Genomic DNA, 16,074 nt, shown 5'->3' with positions numbered 1-16,074 from the left:
GGGCGCGGAGTGGGCGGGGCGGGGGAGGTGTGCGGCCGGCGGCGGGAGCTGTGCCGGGGCTGGCTGGAGCCGCGGCAAGGAGCAGACCTGGCGCTGGTGGTGCTGGAGCAGTTCCTGGCCGCCTGCTGTGGTGAGCAAAGACCCTTTTCCCTGAAACAAGCTAGTCTGTCTGTTCAGAAGATGTCCCGGACCAGAGGCCCTTGTTCAAAACCCGAGGTCGTGCCCTCGGTAAATGCGTGTTATTGCCAGACAGCGGTCATGTGCTCCGCAAATGTCTGTAACTCTGCTGTTTTGCTCCCCAACGCTTTAACGGCTGCTTAGCTTCCGCAAAAAGTTTTAAAATCAGCTAGTCCAAAACTGATTGTGTTAAGGCAGCATTGTAATTCTGTTGCTTACGGAAAAGGACCAGACTAAGTAAAAGCACACACCTGTCAAGTTTTCCCCGCCTTTTCCCCTCGTAGGGCAGTGCTCTGTATCTCTGCTGCCTTATCTTCTGAAAAAGTATAAGAAGGTCCTGTAGTCTTTGTTTGGGGCCATTTTTTGCCTCTTTGTTGGCTATGGGCATTTGCTCGAGCAAATACACTGCAGTAAAAGCCTTTATCCGTGTTGCCTGGGTCCTACGCAGCTAGACAGTGGACTCCGGGGAGTTTTCTCCCACGACACTGCCACGGGAGATGCGGAGCTGGGAGTGAGGCTGCGGCATGACCGGGGCCGAGGGGTTTCACCTGGGGCAGCAGGAAGAGACGCTCCCTGTGAAAACGTTTCACCCTGATGCTGCTGTGCCCGTCTCCGTGTGTTTGGGGGATGTTCCCTCCCAGATCCCAGCTCCCCGGTGACATATTTATCCCGTCCCCAGGTCACGCCGAGTGTGAAGGTCGAGGACGTGTCGTCGGACACGATGCAGCCCACAGGGGCACCGCAGGAGCCTGGTGAGTCCTGGCCGGAGCAGCCATGGGCCTGTCCTGCTGCAGAGTCCCCTGGACCCGAGGAGACCGGGGAGGTGTCAGCAGACAACAGCTGCTCAGGCTGGTGCCCCAGACGAGGCCCTTCCCCAGGAGCAGGGAAGGAGCGCTGGCTCGACCCTTTCCCGCAGCAGGAGGCAGCGTCCCTCCGTGGAGAAATCTCTCTGCTGCAACATTTTGATGGCGTCAGCGCTCCAACACATCAGCGGTTCTTGTTCTCCAGGAAACATTTCACGTGCCCTCTAGAAAACTGGCCTTGCATTTCCCCTCCCCCTCCTTAAACGTGCACGCTGATAAAACCTCAGGCATCCCTCGAGCTTCTTTCCCAGGGAGCAATTTCCCAGCAGGCTCTGACGTGGTGTGTTCACCACCCCACGCTGGGACAGAGCTGTTGGGGCTCATCTCCAGTGTCATCCCATGGAGGTCTGTTAGGAAGACCTATGGGATTTTGTGTCTGTCTTGTCCCCCTTCTTCCACACTCTGAAGTCTACATTTTCCTTAGTCCCAGGCCAGTCCAGGAGACGAGCAGGGCTTTCCCGGTGCCAGCAGCACCAGGGCTAACCTGTGCACTCTCTTCCCACCCGCAGGTGCTGGCACCCTGAGCAGAGCGGAGCAGCAGCCTCCTGAGGCGGGGCCTGGAAACCTGGAGCTGCAGAGGACTTCCCCAGGGAGACTGGAGGAGAGGAGCTCCCTGACACCTGAGCCGGGCCAAGTGCAGAGGGGGCAGGGCAGGCCTCCAAAGCAGGAGGAGAGTTGGGAGGTGAGCAGGGCACCTGGTTCAGTCGTGGGTGGGAGCACAGCTGGGGCAGAGCCCAGGAGGAGCCAGGGGTGCTGTAAGGAATGTGAGGAGTGGAGAAGACCTGAAGAGAGACAAGCCTGCGGTAGTGGAGGTTGCAAATGCACAAAGCTGGCATTGGCGCAGGAGTGGGTACAGTAGCCGATCCAGTCGGCAGCTGGACTCCATTTCCCAGCAGCCCCTGCCCACATGGCTGGGGCTGGTATCCATGGCGACCCCGGCCCCAGCTGTGCTGTGAGAGTTCAAGGGTGGGGTTGCCATGGAGACAAGCCCCAGTTGTACTGGCAGGCATCAGGGCAGAGCAGGGCAGCTTGCTCTGGAGCCAAGGCAGGGTCTTGATCTGTAGCCTGCGTGCTCCAGGCAGCGGCGCACAGGCAGGGGATTGAGCTCTGCCCTTGCTGCAGGCCAGGCTGTCACCCCTGCAGGGAGCCGGGGCAGAGCCGCGATCCCCTGTCAGCACGCCCAAGCAAACAGAACGTGATGAGCTGGGCTGAAGCCAACACGTGAACTCGTGTGTCCACAGCGGCATCCACATCACCTTTCAGCTGAAGACTGGGGAATGGTGTACCCGTACCTGTCATGGCTAAGATTGCAATTAGTTGTAGCACAGAGTGATTGCAGAGAGGGCTGTGGGGGCTGGAGGCAGGTGGGACGGGAGACACTGATGGTGTAATGCTTGTGACTGCAGGTCCGGGAGGTGTTTGAGGACGTGGCCGTGTATTTCACGCGGAGGGAGTGGGAGCTGCTGGAAGATGACGACAAGGTGCTCTACCAGGACCAGATGCTGAAGAATTTCAACACCCTCATTTCCCTGGGTAAAGCTCTGGTTCTTGTTTCTCCTTGGAGATATGTGAGCTCTGGAGTTTTGTAATTGTCTCCCTGTGTTTCAACAGTCTCATCCTCATGAACCTTTCTATCCACTTCGTCCCCACTGCTCTGTCAGTGATCAGGCTGGTTTCACATTTCAACCTGATATATCCACCTTCATTTGATCCAGCCGCCTTCACTTGCGTCTGCCCCATTCTTATAACTCCTGGTTCTTCCATATGCAGCAGTTTCTTGCCAGCGTGATTTCCCTTTGCCGTTTCAGTGTGTGCATATCCTCTCCAGTTGCTGTTTCTTGGAGAATTATTCTGATTTCCTCCCTGCCTGGCCTAGCGTGTCCTCTCCAAGCACATTTAACAATCCTAGCATGCTCAGTTCTGTGAGATCTAAATCCCCTTTCTGCTCTCGTTATGACCCAGCAGAAGTTAACAGAAAGTCTTATTGGCCCCTGTTGCTACAGCAGTGGCTGGTGCATTTCCTGAATTCTTCCTCTAGTGACATATGTACGCGTGATGTAACTGAAGTATTTCTACCGGGGGGTCACTGGAATCATCTGTCCACATCCCTTCCTAACATCTTCATCTCCATAGACCAGACTCTCTGGCTTTGCTGTGTTTCTGTTAAGACCTGTGCTCCGCAGCCCTCTCTGCCATTCTCAAAAGTTTTCTTGTACTCATGCTGAAAACCCTCTGCAGACCAGATGCCCATCATTGTGATTAAAAAAAATGTGCTATCTGCAAGACCTAGTAAAAACCATTTTCATTTCCAGAGTATCTCTAATACAGGGGCTTGTTCTGGGTTGTGCGCAGGGTTGAGGTACTTACCTTTTACTAGGTCAGTTTGCTTTTCTGATGCGTCCTTTTCTGAATGGGTCCCTCTTCCCAAAGAAGTCGCATTGTCAGCCACTTGTCCTGTATGCTTTCACTGGCTCCAGTCTCATTTTAAACCTTCACTCAGCTCATTTTCACTCCTTTTGCTGGAATTACACTGGTAGCATTTTTTAAATCTAATATAATAAAGGGCTTAGTCCGTCTGTCCGTCCGTCTGTCCGTGAGGGTCTTGGAGCACTCTGAAACAACCAGTCAGAATGCTCCAAGAGCGTTATGGACAGAGGGGATGGAGCGGGGGCCCTGCTCCTGGGAGGTGGCGGCAGTGCGGGCTGGTGGGTGGAAGCGCTCCGTCCCCACCCCCATCATTGTTGACGGCCAATTCGCTCGTGTGTCCATACATAAGTGTGTTCAATGTCTCTTCTTTTTGGTACCTTGAAAGTGTAAAAGCTTTATCTTTCTGCTCCCTAGTACATCACGGATCACGACATCCATTTGCCTGTCCCTGGTGACCCTGTCAGTTTTAATGCCCTTTCTAAACCAGGAGTGATTGGTGCTTTGTTTCCTATGACAATCCCTCCACCACCTGGGTGACAAGCAACATCATCTGTTGAAGGCTTCTCCCTGTAGTGGCTTGTCTTTCACCTTAAATGCCCATTTTCCCATGTCCATCAAGGCCCTAATAGAAACGTTATGTTCATCAGATCGATTCCCCAAATCCCAGCTGGTTATTCTGCATGCAGTATCCAGTCACAAACCCTCTTTAACCACTGCCCCAAACAGGATATCGAGGTCCTGCACCTGACTTAATCTGCAGCATCCAGCAAGGACAAGTGGAGCTCTGGGTCTGTGATGATGAGGACTGTGGGGAAATCTCAAGATCTGACGACCTGCTAGCAGGTGAGTTGTGGCCCTCCTCCCTACTCCCCTCTCATTAATGCTCCATGCCCAGAGCCCCAGGGGATCCTGGAAAGTGCAGACCTGCCCTGTGCTACCATTCCAGGGTGCTGACCTCCAACACAGTATATTATGGTGTAATGTGTCCAGGCAGATGTTATTCCCACTTCCTGAAATTCAGCAATGTGGAGACAAGTAACTGTTACTTTCTTCTCCCTCTAATGACAGATTTTAGGGGACAGTCAGGTTTGCTGTCTTGATTTTTTCGACTCAGATCTGGTTTCCCTGAGCTGCTATGATAATAAGTTTCCATTTTCACTCAACAACGTAAGAGTTGATTCCCCAGATCCAGGTAGCCATACCTGTGTAACAGGATCTCCCAGAGCATGATGGGATTTGTAGTCCCACATGGAAACCAGCATGGTATGCAGAGGCTCTGTGTAGCCATTAGTGTGGGGCAAGAAAGAAGCTGATACTTTCCCTGGCTTCCCCGGTCAGGTTGACCTAGTACCCAGGAAGTGTTTCATCATGGTCTCAGGCTGCATGAAATGGCTCCATGGCACGGGTGAGATTCAGAAGCTTTCAAGTTGTGGGTGGAAGTGAATCCCCCATGGTTTGCACCAAAATTGCCACCTTTCAGTTTAATCTCTGGAGCCCTGAGTGTCATGAAGCCCAAAACTCAGCACTGAGTCCAGGTTTGGGTTCATGTCAAGGCCTTAGACCCGGTGCAGACTCCTGTGACATGGAGGCCACCTGAGACCTGTCAGTGGAGGAAAGGTCCATGGGCTCATTCCCTGCACCAGACCTTGCTCTGGAAGCAGGCAGGAAGTATAGCCCTGCTCCTTTCAGAAGAGAGCAACAGCTGTAAGTCCTCCCCTCCTCCTCAGGCTGTTAGAGCAAGGCGCTATTCAGGCACTGTCCTGACGCACATGTCCTGTACATACTTGTGCTAGCAGGGTCTGAGGTAAGAGGCCTGAGAGCGGGGCCAGAAACCCTGAGAGTCCAGCTCTGAACTCCACCGAGTAGGGAACATTAGCTGGGCACAGGGACCTGCCCCTCCCTTGCCCCCAGCACTTGGGGTTTTGGCAGGAAGACCTTGTTTTCTTGAGGGAACCCAAGCGCTAGGTCCAGGCCTGCTGTGAGGTCCATCCCAGCAGAAGACATAGCAGTGTTTGCCCTTTGCCAGCAGGGCACTGTCTAATCTGGAGCTTTACTTCCCCGTGCAGGAGGTGCCTGGCTGCTGAGCAGAGCTGAGGAGCAGCCTCCTGTGGAAGGGCCTGCAGACCTGGAGCCAGCATGGACTTCCCTAGGGAGTTTGGGTGAGGTTGGCTCCTGGAGACCTGAAAAGGAGCAGTGGCACACGAGTCAGGGGAGGCCACAAAACCAGCAGGAGAATGTGGCAGTGAACCAGGTACCATCTGCACTGGAGCATGAGAGTGGAGAAGGGGCAGAGCCTAGAAAGAGCCCTGGGTGCAGGGAACACTTTGTGGAGCTGAAAGACCTAAAGACCTGCTGGAAAGATGCACTGCATCCCAGCCAAGGCATTGGGAAGTGGCTCAGAGGAAAGCAGGAGTGTTACCAAATTTAACCATTACTTTGGGGTGTGCTCATTTATTAGGGATAGTTTCTAGGGTCTTAGTGATTCTGTCAATGTGCTGCTTGTGTTACTATACGGAGCTGTATTTCTCCCTTCTGCAAGCCCTCACCCCCAGTGGAGCTATCTTGCAGGACTCAATCTCAATGGGACTGGGTTCCTCCAGTCACCAAATCAGTCATACACACAAACACACACACAAGTTAACGTGACACGCCTGATCTGGCCAGGCTGATCAGCATGGACAGGCTGACACCCTCATATGCCAAGAATCAGTTCATAAGAGCAACAATAAAATGCAGTCAGACACAAGCACACAGGTAAACAGAATCCCTCTGAATCCGGCTGGGTGTCCAGCTGACACCCTCATGGGCCAGCATTCAGTTCATAAGGGCACGTCTGAGTCAAACTGGGTCAATCAGCCTGTACAAGCTGATCCCCTTATGTGTTTCAAACTCAGCACGTCCAAATCTTTGGCCTCTTGATGAGCAGACCCCACAATAATTTGGGCTTCACAGGGATCTTTAGCATAGGTAAAAGAAGCGTTGCTGCAGAGCACAGGAGGAAAAAGAAGCAGAGAAGGAAAAATATACCCAATTACTACCAGTTTGCCTATAAAAGTTATTTATTGCTAAGCATATGAAATATATAATAGTACTAGTAGTAATAGACATGCAAAAGAAAAACAAACACAAACAATGACAATACTACCCTGGTTTCACTAAGTATTTGGGGAAACTTAGCTCAAGCTTAACTGATACAGTTCAGGTTCAGAAGTTTATGCCTAGAAAGAAGAGAGAACGCTGGGAATCTCACCGAGTCCACGGTACCCAGGCTGCAAAGCTGACAGGCACAGTCCGTAGCACAATCCTTGAAGAGAGAGATGATCTGTTCTTCCAGCGTCCCAAGAACGACAGGGGATGGTATCAGCACAGGAGTTTTCTTCTTCTTTCTTTCTCCTTTTCTTTCTCCCTGCTTCTTCTTTCTTCTCTTTCAAGCACACACACTTACAGATTTTTATACCCTCAGTTCAGCTGCTTTGAAGCACCCTCAGTAGTGTAAATCATTGTCTTTTCTATTGACAAGGGGTTATCTGGTTTGGACCATCTCAGGAAACTGATTGATAATCAGGAAACACAAGATTAGGGAGTAACCCAAATACTTGGGAGCCAGCTTGAGATTCCTATGGATGGCAGATATCCTGATGGGATATCTCATGGTTTCTTCAGGAACAATAGATAGCTTGCAGCATCAGGATTTGGGATTTTTACTTGTTGTGCACAAGCCTCAGTTTAGCATGACTTTTCCAGATTTTACTATAGTCTTTTAACAGACTTAAAGCAATTATTGGGGTGCTCATAACCTTTTGTGGAGAGGACTCCCACCAGTCATCTCGGGAAAGATACGACAACACCTGGGATTAGGGCTCCAGCAGGCTGGATGCTGTGATGAACCCTTAACCACTGTTCAAATGTTGTCCGTACCCCCTCGGACTCGGTCTCTTGCCTCAGCATTCCCTAACCCGGCAACTGAGTTTTAGTCAATCAAGTTTAAATAGGCCTCCCATAGTGGGACCGGGGAATGTACGGCCCGAGATGCCTATTAAACTTAGAGCTGTGTGTGTGTGTCTGGGGGGAGAAAAGTCCTTAGCAAATCCAGATTAGAACTGGTCTGATAAATGCTGAGCTGGGTGTGTGTGAACATGGGTTAATTAACATTGGAAGCACAGATTCCCCATCATGCAGCGCTCTCCTGCTTCTCTGGTCCCAGAATTCTCTGCAATCTCTGCTTCAGGCTTTCTGTTTTCCATCTCTCATGTAAATGAATGGTCATCTGGTTCCATCTCGGATGTAAATGAGACGTAGGGCAGTTGTTTCACTCTTATCACCCTTATCTGGAGAGTTTTAGGTGCGTCTCTCACTGCATCTTAATCAGTTTCGTTTATGTAGAGGAGGGGAGGGGGGGGGGGTTGAGTCCTTTGTGAGTCAGACAAACTGCATCCTGTGCCAGGGTTGCCCAAGAATACAGAGCTGAGGCCTAACAGGAGCTCCCTGCCAAGCAGAGGGGCAGAGCCTACCCCTGCCCCAAGGTCAGGAAAACCTTTAACTGTTCATCATTCTTGGCTCTTCACAAGATAAGAAACCAGGGAAAAACCCCCTGCATGCACCAAGTGTGGAAAGAGCTTCACCTGCCTCTCTACCCTGGCTGCTCACTGTCAGTCCTACGTGAGGTTATCCTGGGATGCTTCAGGCTGAAAGACACCCAGAAATATTACCAGTGGGCAAAGCACTCCCAAGGCTTGCAGGGTCTGTGTGCCTTGGTCTGCACAGACCCCATCAGAGACCAGTGCTGGGATGGTGGCAACGTTACCCCAGGCTTGCGGGTGTTCCCCAGGAAGCAGGACATCCAGCTGTAGGCATCCCATGTGAGACTGCTGAAGCTAGGTTTTTGGGTTAGCACAATGAGGAGGGTGGCTCTGAGTAGTAGTGCGCCCTACTGTGCCGACACAGCCGTCACCCATTTTTTCTCCCTGTTTTTGCACCAGCACATCCACCTGGGCAAGAAGACACACCGCTGCACTGCGTGCTGGAAGAACTTCATTTGCTGGCAAGACCTGTCCCAGCACCAGTGTGTGCAGCACTGCTGCACCAAGTGTGGGAAGACATTCAGGCAGCTTTCAAGCCTGTCCAGGCACTGGTGCATGCACACAAGGGAGAAACCACATCAGTGCTCAGAGTGTGGGAAGAGCTTCACTCAGTCCTCCAGCCTGACCAAGCATCAGCTCATCCACACGGGGGAAAAGCCACATCAGTGCTCAGATCGTGGGAAAAACTTCACCCAATCCTCCCACCTGACCAACCACCAGCTCATCCACATCGGGGAAAAGCCACATCAGTGCTCAGAGTGTGGGAAGAGCTTCACCCAATTCTCCCACCTGGCCCAGCACCAGCTTATCCACACAGGGAAGAAGCCACATAAGTGCTCAGAGTGTGGGAAGAGCTTCACCCAATCCTCCCACCTGACCCAGCACCAGCTCAGCCACACGGGGGAAAAGCCACATCAGTGCTCGGAGTGTGGGAAGGGCTTCAGCCGGTCCTCCCACCTGGTCCGGCACCAGCTCAGCCACACGGGGGAAAAGCCACATCAGTGCTCAGAGTGTGGGAAGGGCTTCAGCCGGTCCTCCCACCTGGCCCGTCACCAGCTTGTCCACACGGGGGAAAAGCCACATCAGTGCTCGGAGTGTGGGAAGGGCTTCACCCAATCCTCCCACCTAACCCAGCACCAGCTCAGCCACACGGGGGAAAAGCCACATAAGTGCTCGGAGTGTGGGAAGGGCTTCATTTGTTTCTCCTACCTGACCATACACCGGCTCATCCACACGGGGGAAAAACCACATAAGTGCTCAGAGTGTGGGAAGAGCTTCACGTCCTCCTCCATGTTGTCTCGGCACCGGCTCATCCACACGGGGGAGAAGCCACATCATTGCTCCGAGTGTGGGAAGAGCTTCAGCCAGTCCTGCAACCTGGCCAAACACCGGCTCATTCACACGAAGGAGCAGGCACATTAGTGCTCAGAGTGTGGGAAGAGCTTTAGTTGATCTTTGCACCTGGCCCGGCATCAGCTCATCCACATGGGAGACAAGCCACATCAGTGCTCGGATTGCGGAAAGCGCTTCAATCAATTTTCCGACCTAGCCCGGCACCAGCTCATCCACACAGGGAAAAAACCACATCAGTGCTTGGAGTGTGGGAAAGGCTTCACCCAGTCATCCAGCCTGGTTAAGCACCAGCGCATCCACACATGGGAGAAGCCACATCAGTGCTCGGAGTGTGGGAGGAGCTTCACTCAATCCTCCCACCTGGCCCGGCACAAGCTTGTCCACATAGAGAAGAAACTATATCAGTGCTCAGAGTGTGGGAAGTGCTTCCCCCCACTCTTCTACTGTGGCCCAGCACCAGTGCATCCACATCCAGGATCATCCATAATTGTGCCAGCAAAGTAGGCAGGGCTTTGGGATGTCTGCCCGCTCAGCACCTGCCAGTGTCTGTAGCCAGGCAAGCAGCCTCATGCTGGTGGACTGCAGCAAGAGTTCCCCCATGATTCCCCTCTGCTAGGGCCCTGCAGAGCCCAAAGGGCACAAATTCTGTCTCTGAAGACTTGATGAGGGGAAGGGGTTAAGAGGAAACATCTCAGCTAGATGCCAGCCCAGATGCCGGGGAAACCTGTGAGAAGATGATCTTTGCATCTGCCTTGGAGCCTGTGCCATCCCCATCTTTCTCTAAAAGCAGCCAGTGCTTCCAGGGTCAGGTGAAGTGCCTTCACGATAGGATGCCCTCCTGTAGACAACTGGGTCCAAGTGCCACCCGGGTCCAAATGCCACCCAGGGACAGGGACTGTTCGACTGCCTCCCAGCTTTGTCCTCCTGCTCCCAGGGTTGTGGTGTGTGAGGCTCTTGCGTTGCAAGAAGGAAGCCGTTTATGGCTGGGGAAGCATTTCCTGCCTTCCACCTTGACCTTCCCTTTCCTCCCAAGCACATCACTCTGCTCCCAGGCCTGCATATGCCCTTTGGAGTCTGCAGGAAGCTGCTACTGTCACCCCATGAGCCCAGTTCGGCAGTTTTGCTTCTCAGCCCCTTGTCACAACTCTGCAGCACCATTTGCCAGCTGCCCCCGCCCTCCTTCCTTTCTCTATAACAGAGTCCTTTCTAATCAAGCCCCACAAGTAACAGATTCATAGTTAGGGGCTGGAAGGGACCTGACAGATTTTTGGGTCCAGCCCCCCTTTGCTTGGGCAGGAAAGACCGCTGGGGTCAAATGACCCCAGCAGGATGGGCATCAAGACACTTTTTGAAGATCACCTTTAGGGAGAGCCTGTTTCAAACCCCAAAGAAGGTTTTTCTATGTCCAGTCTGAAGTGATCTTCAATCAGCTTGTGCCCATTATTTCTAGTCCTCCCCTGGGGGGCCTTGGTGAAGAGATGCTCCCCCCAGGCCCTGATGTACTCCCGTGATATATTTATAGGCTGCCACCAAGTCCCCTCTGAGTCATCTTTTCTCCAGGCTAAACAGTCCCAAGTCTTTCAGCCTCTCTCACGTGACCTGGTCTCTAGGCCTCTAATCCTGAACGTGGCCCTCCTTCGGACTCTCTCGAGCTTCTCCACATCCTTCCTGAAGTGCAGCGCCTGTAACTGGATGCAGTCCTCCAGCTGCGGTCTCACCAAGGCCAAGTAGAGCGGGAGGATGACGTCTTTAGACTTGCTCGAGATGCCTCAGGAGATGCATGGGAGTGTTTGATTAGCTCTGCCAGCTACAGCATCACATTGGTGTGTCATGTTCATGTTGTCTGTCATGACACCCAAGTCCCGTTCAGTTGTGGTGCTGGCAAGCTTCTCAAGTCTTAAAACCCACTGATTTTGAGTTGAGATTTGGAAATGGGCTAACGTCTGAACGTCATCGTTTCACAGATGTTATGGTTGGAAGGGACCTATTCAACCATCGAGTCTGACTCCCTGCCCTGGGCAGGAATGAGTGCTCGGGTCAGACGACCCCAGCCAGGTGTCTGTCCAATCTCCTTGTAACACCTCCAAGGAAGGGGACAGCACCACCTCCCTTATTTCATGTTTTGGCAACCCTCACTGTAAAGAATTTTTCCTGATGTCCAATCTGAATTTGCTCTCTTCCAGTTTGTGGCCATTATTTCTAGTTACCCCAACAGGCGCCCTGGTAAACACTGGATCCCTTACTTCTTGCTGCCTGTCCCCGCCCCCCAATGAGTTTCTAGGCAGGCACAAGATCACCTCTCAGCTTTCTCTTGCGGAGACTGAGGAGGTTCAGGTCTCCCACGCAGTCCTCATAGGGTTTTTTCTGTAGGCCTTTAACCAGACAAGTGGCCCTCCTCTGGACCCTCTCCAGGCCATCTACATCCCTCCTGAAGCGTGGAGCCCCAAACTGGATGCAGTCCTCCAGCTGTGGCCTGACCAGTGCTGCAGAGAGGGGAAGTATCACCTCCCTAGACCCATTTGTGATGCACCTACTTACACAAGATTTCCCATCCCAGCTATTCCTCACCTGTCCAAGTGTGATGCCGTCACCCGGACTGGAGCACAATACAAGCAGTCCTCAACTTACAACATTTCAAGTTACAACATTTGGCACGTACAAAATTGACACCGTCTTAACTTTCTGACATCAGTTTTGACTTTACAACCTTTGATCCGACACCAGCCACGCCAACAAGTTCACTGAATCGCCCATCTCCCTGGAGAACATCTGTCCAAACTTCCTTGAACACTTTCTTTAAGAAAGCAGACAAGCCTCCAGACAAACCTGCAGCCAAGACTCCTGAGAAGACTCCAGCCAACAACCCTTCAACAAGTCCAGCAAAGTCACCTCAGAGAAGTCCTTCTAAATCAATATGATTGCTATTTACAATATAAATACATTAATGTAATGATATTACTCATCTATAATTGACTGAGTACAAAATTCTGGGTTATTTTTGGTGAAAATAGGGTATTGGGCCTTGGTTCAGGAACCAATCCCCCATTTATAACATTTTTTCCTATGGAAAAATCAGTTCCGAGTTTCAGCGTTTCGACTTAAGACACGGTTTTCAGGAACCAATTGTGTCATAAGTGCAAGGACTGCCTGTACTATCATGTAAGACAGTGATTGATTAGGTAGGTATTTAATATTAGAGAGTTGTGGAAATCTCAATTATGCAATTATGTAGGGTGAGAAGCGTGGAATCAAAAAAAATATATGGCTTAAACTTTGATTATTTGAGTTATAAGATGACATAACCACTTTGTGGAGAATTGCTGGCTCTGTACAGTAGAACAGATAAGGGAAAGTGTTTGTTCTTTGTAACTCCTCTGCAACTGCTTCGCTCACCGCGGCCTTGAAGATAGCAAAAAGTATGTACAACTCTGATTTCCAGGTGCAAGAAGGAGGTTTGTGAACTAACCTCGCCTCCTCCATTAGTTCCCATCCTGATTACAGCAAAGAAATAATGGAGTCATATTATAGCCGCTTTTCATGCTAATATCACTATATGATCACGTGAGTTGTAAGCGACTGTTAAAAAGTATATAAGCCTCCTGATTTTGCTCTTGGGGGGGGGGGGGGGACCCCTTCCAAGTGCTTGGGAAATCTATGTCACTTTGGAGTCCCCCCTACAGCTGTAGTTTCTTTTGAATAAAAGCTTCTGCTGACCTGACCCAAAAGTATGCTGGGTGTGTTTCCACGACAATTCCTGGTGCCGTGACTCGGATCCAGTACACGTGCTGAGGAAGGAGGACCGCAGACTGCCCCCCCCCCCCCGAACCCTAAGGCGCCAAACTTGAGAGGTAAAAGACCTAATTCAAAATCTCTATTGGGGTTTCGGAGGAGGACTGCCTGTAGGCTCCCAACTTGGCCGTGGTAACTGAATCTGAACCTTGTTAAAACAGGTCAGTCTAAACCTTGCTGCCGGCTAAAATTTTCTGTCTGGTAAAGGATCCAATTTTGCGTCTGGTAACGTACGTTTTATTCAGGGAGAAACTGTTTGAAGCACCTTCATCCAACAGCACATCGGGCTTGTAGTTAATTAACTCAGGCGGTGTGGGGGAGGAGGTCTGGCTGACTGAATGAATGCGCGTGTGTGTATTTAGAAATATGAGCCACTGACCAGGTCTGAGACTACGGTTGGGTTCAGCCGCCCCAATTCTGCCTGACAGGGCAGTTTGGAAAGCAAGGAGGCCCAACTGGAACCTCGTGACCCAGTGGACAGGGCTTCCCAGTGCTTTGGTCTTTTTCTATCTGGCTCTGGAATGAATGTGTGTGTGTGTATTTTAGAAAAATGAGCCATTGACCAGGTCTGGGACTACGGCTGGGTCTAGCCGCTCCGATTCTGCCTACAAAAGTAGCGTCGAAAGCAAGGGGCCCAGCTGGAACCTCGTGACCCAGTGGACAGGGCGTCTGAGTGATTTTGTCTTTTCCAAACCCCTTGTCCCAGTAGCTTCTGCCGAGAGCAGGAGTGAAAGGATCCTTCTTGTGTTTCCCTCCCCATTTCCATTTTATGAGCCGGTGTCGGGTCAGAAGCCTTTTGTCTGGGCAGTGAAAAACTGCCCGCGGGGCAAGGCACTGAGCGACCCAGACATCCTAAATAAGCCTCTCCTACGTCTCCCTGTGTGACTGAAAATGGGAACAAGTCAGTCTAAACAAGTTCCCGTCCCCCCTAAGGGGACTCCGGCGTACTTCATGTACACACACTATTCTCCCGAGCCTCGCAAGTACCTGGATAAGTGGAACTGGGATACTAGGGATGATCCCGTGCAGCATTTTCCACAGGAAGGAACATTTGATCAGGATAAAATAGTGCACTTAAGAGGGGCTTTAGAGTCCCGTGGATCCAAAACACCACAATACCAGTGGTACTTCTATTGGTATGATGAAATGTCCAAAAGGTGGACAGAATCTCAAACTAGAAGTCTAAAAGACTCTCAAGAACAATTAAAACAGCAAGAGAAGGTTGAGAGGCGACCTTGTGGCTGCCTATAAGTTCATCACAGGGCCACAGAACAGTATTGGTGAGTATTTATTCACCAAGGTGCCCCCGGGGGTTACAAGAAACAATGGCTACAAGCTAGCAGAGAGCAGATTTAGATTGGACATTAGGAAGAACTTCTTCACAGTTCGAGTGGCCAAGGTCTGGAACGGGCTCCCAAGGGACGTGGTGCTCTCCCCTACCCTGGGGGCTTCAAGAGGAGGTTAGATGAGCATCTAGCTGGGGTCATCTAGACCCAGCACTCTCTCCTGCTTATGCAGGGGGTCGGACTCGATGATCTATTGAGGTCCCTTCCGACCCTAACATCTATGAATCTATGAATCTATAAAACCCACTCATTTTGAGTTGAGATTTGGAAATGGGCTAACGTCTGAACGTCATCGTTTCACAGATGTTATGGTTGGAAGGGACCTATTAGATCATTGAGTCTGACTCCCTGCCCTGGGCAGGAATGAGTGCTCAGGTCAGACGACCCCAGCCAGGTGTCTGTCCAATCTCCTTGTAAAACAGTTAAAAGCAGTTCGGGAGAAATTGGCTGCTCCTCCAAATTATGCGCTGGCCACCGCTCCGATGTATCCAGCATTGCCCGGGGCGCCCCCACCGCCAGAGCCAGCAGAGGATATCCTTGACCTTTGTTCGAACCCTGCTCTCCTGAGACTCCCACATCAGCAACAACCGGTTCAACATCAGGCTGCAGCCCAGGTCCAAGAAGCCTTACCTCGACCACCGGATGTTCCCTCTCACAACCTCAAAGCAGGAGATTGGGTCTATGTAAAGGTCTATCAACGGAAAAACGCACTTCAGCCCAGATGGAAGGGACCTTTCCAGGTACTTCTGACCACTAATTCTGCTGTTTGTTGCCAAGGTCACCAAATGTGGACTCACGCCTCGCACTGCAAGAAGGTATCACCTCCATTGGACCCCGAAGCAGCTGAATTCCAACCCAGGTTGGGACCTTTCCATGAGGCCAAGGACAAAGACCCTCAGGACCTCACTCAGGCAAGTGAGGAGCATCAAGGTGCAAGTGCTAGTAACCTCTCCCCTGAACCCAACACCTCAGCCCAGCCGGATTCATCAATTGAAGAACAAAGATATCATCTCCGGCCTCGAAGAAAGTGAATGTTCCCACTCGGAAGATCACCACCTCGATCAAGACCAGGAGGCGACGTTCTCAGTCCTTTAGGTAACCTGAGCCCAGAGGACAGAAGTTTTGACAGAAGTGAAAACGAGGATCTCGAGTGATTGGATGAGGGACCATTGTTCTGGGTTTGATTATGTTAATGGCTGTTGTTGTTGTTTGTTTGTTGTTACAACTGCGTAAATAAAAGCGTTGGTATTGCACAGTACAGTAGTGTGTGCTGCAGACACCCTTCGGTACTGGTGGGATGGTGCATTGCAGGAGAGGATTGCAAGAGGTGTGGGCAGGGCAGGGCAGGGCAGGGTGACATGGGTGGGGAGGGTGACATGGGTGGACTACCGGTTTGTGGGTTTACGAAGGGCCAATTCGAAGTGCAGAGACGGGACAAGAAGTGCGGACAAGTGCTTCTGGCTGGGGCTGGGGCTGAGAAGCTGTTGGGTGGGGGGGCGGGGGGACGGGGAAATGAAAGTCTTTTCTCCTGCTGGGACC

General features: G+C 51.5%; 1 pseudogene; it reads left to right on the top strand.

Annotated features, from left to right (window-relative positions):
- The first annotated feature begins 22 nt into the window (after nucleotides 1-22).
- LOC132245828 (zinc finger protein 708-like) lies at nucleotides 23-15,793 on the top strand (annotated as a pseudogene).
- The last annotated feature ends 281 nt before the right edge of the window (nucleotides 15,794-16,074 follow it).

The sequence above is a fragment of the Alligator mississippiensis genome, chromosome 15, assembly GCF_030867095.1.
Source record: "Alligator mississippiensis isolate rAllMis1 chromosome 15, rAllMis1, whole genome shotgun sequence".
In the NCBI taxonomy this organism is placed as follows: domain Eukaryota; kingdom Metazoa; phylum Chordata; order Crocodylia; family Alligatoridae; genus Alligator; species Alligator mississippiensis.
The sequence above is the reverse complement of the archived record's forward strand: the minus strand, read 5'-3'. Positions and strand labels throughout refer to the sequence as shown.